Genomic DNA, 9,731 nt, shown 5'->3' on the forward strand with positions numbered 1-9,731 from the left:
CAGCTCTCTGCTGTGGCCCGGGAGTGCAGTGGAGGATGGCCCAAGTGCTTGGGCCCTGCACCCCATGGGAGACCAGGAAAAGCACCTGGCTCCTGCCATTGGATCAGCGTGGTGTGCCAGCTGCGGCGGCCTTGGAGGGTGAACCAACGGCAAAGGAAGACCTTTCTCTCTGTCTCTCTCTCTCACTGTCCACTCTGCCTGTCAAAAAATAAAAAAAAAAGAAAAGCATTTATTAAAAAAAAATTGTCCTAGAAAATTTCTTTGAAAGTGTGTTGAAACTTAACAAAAAGAGAAAAGGAAAAAAACCTAAATTGCTAGTAATTTCTAGGTTAACACAAAGAAAATAGCATTTCTTTAATTCTGGGAAATCAGAAAATGTGGGGTGATCTTCCAGGAAAAAGTTTATAATGTCTATTTATTTATCACTCCCTTCCCCTCTTCCCGCTTCATCTCTTCTTTCCCTTGAGTAAATGGCCTGGGAAAATATGAAACCTACTGTAAGGGCCCTGGGGTGCTTGCATTTTCCTCCCTTGTGTAAATGTAACTACAGTTGTAAGTGGACTTCGGAAGTAGAGGCGGTGAAACCAAACTGTGGTAAATGAAAACAGGAGTTTATGCTTCTCACTTATGAGAGCTTAGCCCAAGGACTGACCCATAACCTAAGATTTTCTACCTGAGTTTAATATAGGTGGGACTGGGCTCAAGTGAAGATTTAAAATAGACCAGGACAAAGAGAGTAGCAACTCTAGAATAAACTAGCAAGTTTTGTCTCATGTTCATTTGTTAAAGCAGTGATAATCCATGGGAACAGCTTTCCTGCACTCCCTTGCTCGCTCACTTTCTTTCTCATCCTCTCTTTCTCTCTCTCTCTCTCAAACACACACACACAGACACACACACACACACACAGATAACTTCTTCCCAGATGTCACTTTTTGAAATGCAGAATTGAGACTATGCTTTCAAATCAATAGAGTCTAATGTATGGAAACATTTTGTGTCCCCTTCCCTACACTCTGTTATATAAATTATGCTCTGAGTAGATTTTAGCTTTTAATGCATAAAGGAAAGCACTTAATAAAAAACACTATTTTATTTTTGGAATCTACAAAGCTATGCATTTTACTTGGTTGGTGAGGTTTTTTTCTCCACTTTGTACAAAATCCATTTGAATACGACAAACCTATGAATTTTCCCTGAAGGAATATTAGGTATCTAGAAGTTTCAAAACAAACGACCATTCACAGATCAGTGGATAAATTAATAAGCATTATGTTCTAATGCTTTGCAAAACCATTTATATCATCACAAATTTGATAGTTTGAGATTCGTTGGAAAGGATAGTTAGAGTTCAGGGACATGATTTTTACTCTTGAAACTGCTCCCATTAGTAGGTCACTTCCCCTGTTGTTTGGGAAGTTGGCAGGGTTGGGAGAAAGTGGGTCATGAGAAAGAAGAGAAAGGAGAGAAGTGGTGAGGGAGCAAGTACTCAGACCTGTGAAATTAATCCACTTGCTAGGGGAGCAGCTCAGCCTGGTTGGAAATCACACTTCTTTGTGCTGTCGTCTTCCAGACTTGCAAAGTATCTCTTGACTCACAATGTGGCTAAATGAAAAATTTTGTGTTAGTGTCCTGGAGAGTCTTGGCTAGAGAAAAGAAAGAACTGGGGGAAGGGGATCTTCTTTCTCCCACTTGGATTGCATGTGCCAGGAAGCAGAGAGAACACTCACCCATCCAAACCCAAGGGCTAGGCAACTCTATGTGGGTTTCGGACATAAAGTCTTAGTACATCTCAACGGAATGACTTGTAGATCTCTCTGGATTTCTGAATACTGTATTACACAAACATGTTTTTTTTTTTTATTTGCTTGGTGAAAGGCTCTTCAGTTAACAATTTAGCATCTGTTTCTTGTGTTAAACACACATTTCACCAGACCAAAATTTATCCAAAAAGAATTTCCCCAGGATCAGTTAACCATCCTAGAAATGAGAAGACCAATCCTTCCAACTGAGGAGGTATGCATAGCTTTAAATAGAAATGCATAGCAGAGTGATAGATAAAATTGTTTAGGCTATTATCCTCAAATCACAGTTTAATAATAATCTTATTTTTCTAGTAGAGTAGCTGCAAATCAACCTCTTAACATTCATATCTAGCTTAATAAGCATTGCCGAGTTACTTACTCTCTTACCTGAGATGTTTTTCCTTCCATCTCACCTCTCTACCTCTCTTCCTCTTCTCTGCAGTAGGGAGTATTTACAATAGATGAGTCTAAATATCATTTTAATTACAATATTCTCTATATAGTTTGAATTATAATTGCAATAAGCACATTAGAAACATTTGCTTCTTATGTAGGAAAATGTAGAGGTTAAGGCATCAAAATTAAAAAAGAGAAATGCTGAGAAATTTGCCAGTGGAGACTGTGATCGAAGTAACTCTTGCCAGAAGTTCTTTTTATGCTATGCAGTACTAGAACTTGGGGAAACTTCTTGTTTTTTGCTATATAGTATCAGAATTTGGGAAACAACTTGTAATTTGCTATCAGAAGACAGCAAGGAGAAATGAAAGGTCTATGGATACATTTGCCAGCATTTATTTCATAATTTTAAATTAGAGATAACTATATTCCTCTTCTGATTTTTTGTATTCAATACATTTGTACTATGCAACTCATGCTTTGTGATAAATAAAGCACCAAATATGTATCTACAACCATGATCACATATGTTGTATTAAATATAAATCTGTATCACTATGTAACAGCCTCATTTGAGTCTTTCTTGACTCCCAAGCATTTTTAACATGCTGAGTTCTTCCTGCACGTGCATTTGTTTCTTCAACATGCTTCTTAGACCAGATGAACCCTAATCAGGTGAGAGGATGTTTAATAAGCGCCCATTTGAACAGGGCATGGCATGCAAAATTCAGAAAGAGAGATACAAAGTGCCCATTTTCATACTCCGATGACTTTCTCTTGGATTCAGGTGACAATAATTCATTGACCCAGTTGCCACCACTTCTAGGAACTGGCTGAGCACATTATATCATTTGGATCCTACAATATTCAGTGATCATACTAATTCCGTTCTTCTCCTGCATGGTGAGAGATAGGAAATCTGGATCCCTCTGTAAACAGCTTAATTCTATGACCTTAGATTCAATACTAGAGTAATTCAGACAATGTGTTTGGATCATAGAACTAGTGGGAAAACTTGAATACAAGAGGAAGCATATATAAGAGCAGATTTACAGGGAGAAATGGTGATGAGAACCCATGTGGAGATGGAGATAGATATAAACACTGCTAGGGGGTCAAGAATTTGGTGAAGCAGATATAATCCAAATTTGGATGGTTGCATCCCATGTTGGAGTGCCTGGATTCAAGGTCTGACTATGTTTCCAATTCCAACTTACTGCCCAGGAGGCAGCAGGTCATGGCTCATGTGTCCCTGCCACCCTGGTGGGTCACCCAAATCGAACTGTGAGCTCCCAGCTTCAGACTAAGTTCACCCCTGCAGTTGGCAGGTCTTTGGGGAGTGAACCAGTGAATGGAAATGGAAGGTCTCTCTATATTTTAATCTCGTTGTCTTTCAAATAAAATGGATTTTTTTTTTTTGTAAAGAGAGAGGGAAAGAGAGTTGGTCTCTGACAAGTTTCCTAGTTCTCTCTCTGTTCCCATGAAGCCCAACTGTAGTTAGTATAGATACAATGCCCATAAATCCTTTCAGTACCACCTACTCTCCTCTTTATTCTAATTACTATGTCTTTGATGAGACCCTGAGTTTCCACCAACAAGTACTACCTGAGCAAAGATCTTTGGCGCTGCTCTCCATCCCCCATGAAGAAGTGATATCCTCAGGTTGATTAAGCAGGTTAGTGGCAGAATGGAGGTTAGAGATCACATTGACTGTCTATACCAGGCAGAGAAACCACATGTGGTGCCCAAGCCATGAGCATTACTGGCTCTTACTTGAGAAAATGGGCTAAATGAGCTCCTGTCTTATCATCTTTTGGTTAGATGAGTGACATTCTCCAAGCATTAAGATTGCTAAAGCACACTTTGCTAGTTTCATATTTTCTAAATCAGCAGTATGTTGAAAATTATATTGTCCACAACCATTTTCTGAATATGTTATTTTTTTCAGATGACTTCCTACCATTGCCAGAGCATTCTGTGTATGAGTTAATCTCAGCTGGCACTCCTCATGAGTTTCCACTTTTCAGTCAAACTCTACCACTTTCTGTTTAAATTTGTTAAAATAAAAAGAGATGTGGATGAAAATTTTACAAAAAAGCAAAGCTGATGAGCAGGAACTCTATGCCCCAGCTTTGGCAGTCAGGTCTTATTGCCAGGGAGCCGGGTCTCTGTTAAGAAGTTTGCACTTCCAAGTCACAGCCATTGCTGGAGAATACTGCTTATCACAAGCCTGAAGGGGTGTATATGCTCCTGGGTGACTCTGGAAGCCTTAGTTGTGTCTTGAAAAACCAACATCTTATGATTGCCCTTGGAGGGAACTTTCTGTGACATGACTGAAATAGATGCCTGCCTTGTGTGTACTGCTAAATGCCCAAAGCCTCTTTGCTTCCAAGCAAACTTCTTGGAAAATATAAATGACAATTAGAGTGGAACCGGAGCCCAGAGGCGTCAGTGAACCAGCGTGAGGGGAGATGGATGTCCTCTTACTTCTTTTAACTAAACATTTATTTTGATTCTTTCTTAATACAGCAAAGAATGCTTAACTTCTGTGCCAAGTTGATTTTCTCTAACAATTTGGCTGACAATAAGCAGGGAGAGAGGTGATAAAGAAAAAAAAAAAAGATTCAGAAAAATGTCAGAGCTGGAACAGACTTTACAGATGGTCAAGTAGGCCCTGGATGATTCACTTGACCTCTTGTGAAAGGTTCTTCACACCCGAGATGTGCTCCCTTGCAGGACACAAAAACTTGAAATCTGGGGAGCGAGGAGACACCTATTTGCCTGGCCCAGCAGAACAGCCAAATGGTCCCTGGTGAGCAGCTGGTAGCCATCATGACACACACAATGTCACTCTTTCATCCTAAATTATTATTGCATTCAAGATCCATTTTACTGATGAGGGAATTGAGGCCCACTGAGCTGAAAAGATTTACCCTAAGTTATACATCTGGGTGATGTCCTAATTCTTATAGATGATCTGATTCCTAGTGTAGAACACTTTCTCTTTCCTTTTTTTTCTGATTTTATTTATTTATTTGAGAGGTAGAGTTATGGACAAAGAGAGGGAGAGACAGAGAGAAAGGTCTTCCATCAGCTGGTTCACTCCCCTCTCAGGTGATTTACTAACCGGCCACAGCAGTCGGAGCTGAGCCTGTCTGAAGCCAGGAGCCAGGAGCTTCTTCCAGGTCTCCCACATGGGTGAAGGGGCCCAAACATTTGGGCCATCTTCCACTGATTTCCCAGGCCATTAGCAGGGAGCTGGATCATAAAAGGAGAGCCGGGACATAAACCTTTACCTGTTGGAGATGCTGTTGTCACAGGTTCAGGCTTAGCCTACTATGCCACAATGCCAACCCCAATCTTATTATTCTTTTCTTTTTTTTTAAACTTTTATTTAATGAATATAAATTTCCAAAGTACGGCTTATGGATTACAATGGCTTCCCCCCCATACCGTCCCTCCCACCCACAACCCTCCCCTTTCCCACTCCCTCTCCCCTTCCATTCACATCAAGATTCATTTTCGATTATCTTAATATACAGAAGATCAGCTTAGTATACATTAAGTATGGATTTCAACAGTTTGCTCCCACACAGAAACATAAAGTGAAAAATAATAGATGATTTTTTTAAAATGATGATGAAATCAGAGCAGACCTATTGTCATGTTTCATCCCAGTGAGAGTCAAGTTGGGAATTGATAATTTCTTTTTTTTTTTTTTTTACAGAGGATCAGTTTAGTATGCATTAAGTAAGGATTTCAACAGTTTGCACCCCCATAGAAACACAAAGTGAAATATATTGTTTGAGTACTCGTTATAGCATTAAATCTCCATGTACAGCACATTAAGGATAGAGATCCTACATGAGGAGTAAGTGCACAGTGACTCCTGTTGTTGACTTTACCAATTGACACTCCTGTCTATGGCATCAGTAATCTCCCTATGCTCCAGTCATGAGTTTCCAAGGCTATGGAAGCCCTCTGAGTTCTCCGACTCTTATCTTGTTTAGACAAGGTCATAGTCAAAGTGGAGGTTCTCTCCTCCCTTCAGAGAAAGGTACCTCCTTCTTTGATGACCTGTTCTTTCCACTGGGATCTCACTCACAGAGATCTTTTGCCAGAGTGTCTTGGCTTTCCATGCCTGAAATACTCTCATGGGCTTTTCAGCCAGATCCGAATGCCTTTAGGGCTGATTCTGAGGCCAGAGTGCTATTTAGGACATCTGCCATTCTATGAGTCTGCTGAGTATCTCACTTCCCATGTTGGATCACTCTCCCCTTTATTTACTCCATCGGTTAGCGTTAGCAGGTACTAGACTTGTCTATGTGCTCCCTTTGACTCCCAGTCCCTCCACCATGACCAACTGTGAACTGAAATTGATCACCTGGAACAGTGAGATGGCATTGGTACATGCCACCTCGATGGGATTGAATTGGAATCCCCTGGTATGCTTCCAACTCCACCACTTGGGGCAAGTCAGCCTGAGCATGTCCCAAATTATACATCTCTTCCCTCTCCCATTCCCACTCCCATGTTCAACAGGGACCACATTTCAGTTAATTTTCAACACTTAAGAATAACTGTGCATCAATTACAGAACTAAACCAGTCATATTAAGTAGAACAGATAAAAAAACTACTAAGAGGGATAATGTATTAAGTTGTTCATTAACAGTCAGGGCTATGCTGATCAAGCCACCGTTTCCCATAGTGTCCACCTCACTCCAAAAGGTTTCCCTCTTGGTGTTCAGTCAGTCGTCACTGATCAGGGAGAACATATGGTATTTGTCCCTTTGGGACTGGCTTATTTCACTCAGCATGATGTGTTCCAGATTCCTCCATTTTGTTGCAAATGACTGGATTTCGTTGTTTCTTACTGCGGTATAGTATTCTAAAGAGTACATATCCCATAATTTCTTTATCCAGTCTATCGTTGATGGGCATTTAGGTTGGTTCCAGGTCTTAGCTATTGTGAATTGAGCTGCAATAAACATTAGGGTGCAGACCTCTTTTTTGTTTGCCAATTTAAATTCCTTTGGGTAAATTCCAAGGAGTGGGATGGCTGGGTCGAACGGTAGGGTTATCTTCAGGTTTCTGAGGAATCTCCAGACTGACTTCCATAGTGGCTTGACCAGTTTGCATTCCCACCAACAGTGGGTTAGTGTCCCTTTTTCCCCACATCCTCGCCAGCATCTGTTGTTGGTAGATTTCTGCATGTGAGCCATTCTAACCGGGGTGAGGTGAAACCTCATTGTGGTTTTGATTTGCATTTCCCTGATTGCTAATGACCTTGAACATTTTTTCATGTGCCTGTTGGCCATTTGGATTTCCTCTTTTGAAAAATGTCTATTGAGGTCCTTGGCCCATCTCTTAAGTGGGTTGTTGGTTTTGTTTTTGTGGAGTTTCTTGATCTCTTTGTAGATTCTGGTTATTAACCCTTTATCTGTTGCATAGTTTGCAAATATTTTTTCCCATTCTGTCGGTTGTCTCTTCACTCTTCTGACTGTTTCTTTTGCAGTACAGAAACTTCTCAATTTGATGCAATCCCAATAGTTGATTTTGGCTTTGACTGCCTGTGCCTCCCGGGTCTTTTCCAGAAATTCTTTGCCTGTGCCAATATCTTGAAGGGTTTCTCCAATGTTCTCTAGTAACTTGATGGTGTCAGGTCGTAGATTTAGGTCTTTAATCCATGTTGAGTGGATTTTTGTGTAAGGTGTAAGGTAGGGGTCTTGCTTCATGAGTCTGCACGTGGAAATCCAATTTTCCCAGCACCATTTATTGAATAGACTGTCCTTGCTCCAGGTATTAGTTTTAGATCCTTGATCAAATATAAGTTGGCTGTAGATGTTTGGGTTGATTTCTGGTGTTTCAATTCTGTTCCATTGGTCTATCCATCTGTTTCTGTACCAGTACCATGCTGTTTTGATTACAACTGCCCTGTAGTATGTCCTGAAATCTGGTATTGTGATGCCTCCGGCTTTGTTTTTGTTGTACAAGATTGCTTTAGCTATTCGAGGTCTCTTGTGCCTCCATATAAATTTCAGCACCATTTTTTTCCAGATCTGAGAAGAAGGTCTTCGGTATCTTGATTGGTATTGCATTGAATCTATAAATTGCTTTTGGGAGAATGGACATTTTGATGATATTGATTCTTCCAATCCATGAGCATGGAAGATTTTTCCATTTCTTGGTATCCTCTTCTATTTCTTTCTTTAAGGTTTTGTAATTTTCATCGTAGAGATCTTTAACGTCCTTGGTTAAGTTTATTCCAAGGTATTTGATTGTTTTTGTAGCTATTGTGAATGGGATTGATCTTAGAAGTTCTTCCTCAGCCATGGCATTGTCTGTGTATACAAAGGCTGTTGATTTTTGTGCATTGATTTTATACCCTGCTACTTTGCCAAACTCTTCTATGAGTTCCAATAGTCTCTTAGTAGAGTTCTTTGGGTCCCCTAAATACAGAATCATGTCATCTGCAAAGAGGGATAGTTTGAGTTCTTCCTTCCCAATTTGTATCCCTTTAATTTCTTTTTCTTGCCTAATAGCTCTGGCTAGAACCTCCAGAACTATATTGAATAGCAGTGGTGAGAGTGGGCATCCCTGTCTGGTACCAGATCTCAGTGGAAATGCTTCCAACTTTTCCCCATTCAATAGGATGTTGGCTGTGGGTTTTTCATAGATTGCTTTGATTGTATTGAGGAATGTTCCTTCCAAACCCAGTTTGCTTAGAGTTTTCATCATGAACGGGTGTTGTATTTTATCAAATGCTTTCTCGGCATCTATTGAGATAATCATATGGTTTTTCTTCTGCAGTCTGTTAATGTGGTGTATCACATTGATTGTCTTGTGCACACTAAACCATCCCTGCATACCAGGGATAAATCCCACTTGGTCTGGGTGGATGATCTTTCTGATGTGTTGTTGCATTCTATTGGCCAGAATTTTATTGAGGATTTTTGCATCTATGTTCATCAGGGATATTGGTCTGTAATTCTCTTTCAGTGCTGCATCTTTCTCTGGCTTAGGAATTAAGGTGATGCTGGCTTCATAGAAAGAATTTGGGAGGATTCCCTCTTCTTCGATTGTTCTGAATAGTTTGAGAAGAATTGGAGTTAGTTCTTCTTTAAACGTCTGGTAGAATTCAGCAGTGAATCCATCTGGTCCTGGGCTTTTCTTTGTTGGGAGGGCCTTTATTACTGTTTCAATTTCTGTCTCAGTTATGGGTCTGTTTAGGTTTTCGATGTCTTCCTGGTTCAATTTAGGCAGGTTGCATGTGTCCAGGAATCTATCCATTTCTGATAGGTTTCCCTGTTTGCTGGCATACAAGTCCTTGTAGTAGTTTCTGATGATTCTTTTTATTTCTGTGGTGTCTGTTGTTACATTTCCTTTTTCATCTCTGATTTTATTGATTTGGGTCTTTTCTCTTCTTTTTTTAGTTAGTTGGGCCAATGGGGTGTCAATTTTGTTTATTTTTTCAAAAAACCAGCTCTTCGTTTGGCTGATTTTTTGTAATGTTTTTCTTGATTCAATC

At 40.1% G+C, this 9,731-nt stretch overlaps 1 protein-coding gene across 1 annotated transcript in view; it reads left to right on the plus strand.

Annotated features, from left to right (window-relative positions):
- Positions 1 to 2,761, plus strand: part of RGS5 (regulator of G protein signaling 5) — a 69,104-nt gene extending 66,343 nt beyond the window's left edge. The window contains exon 6 of the mRNA XM_070077426.1: positions 253 to 2,761. The gene's annotated coding sequence lies outside the window, so the exon portion shown is untranslated. The remainder of the gene's footprint in view (positions 1 to 252) is intronic.
- Positions 2,762 to 9,731: the final 6,970 nt, after the last annotated feature.

The sequence above is a fragment of the Oryctolagus cuniculus genome, chromosome 7, assembly GCF_964237555.1.
Source record: "Oryctolagus cuniculus chromosome 7, mOryCun1.1, whole genome shotgun sequence".
In the NCBI taxonomy this organism is placed as follows: domain Eukaryota; kingdom Metazoa; phylum Chordata; class Mammalia; order Lagomorpha; family Leporidae; genus Oryctolagus; species Oryctolagus cuniculus.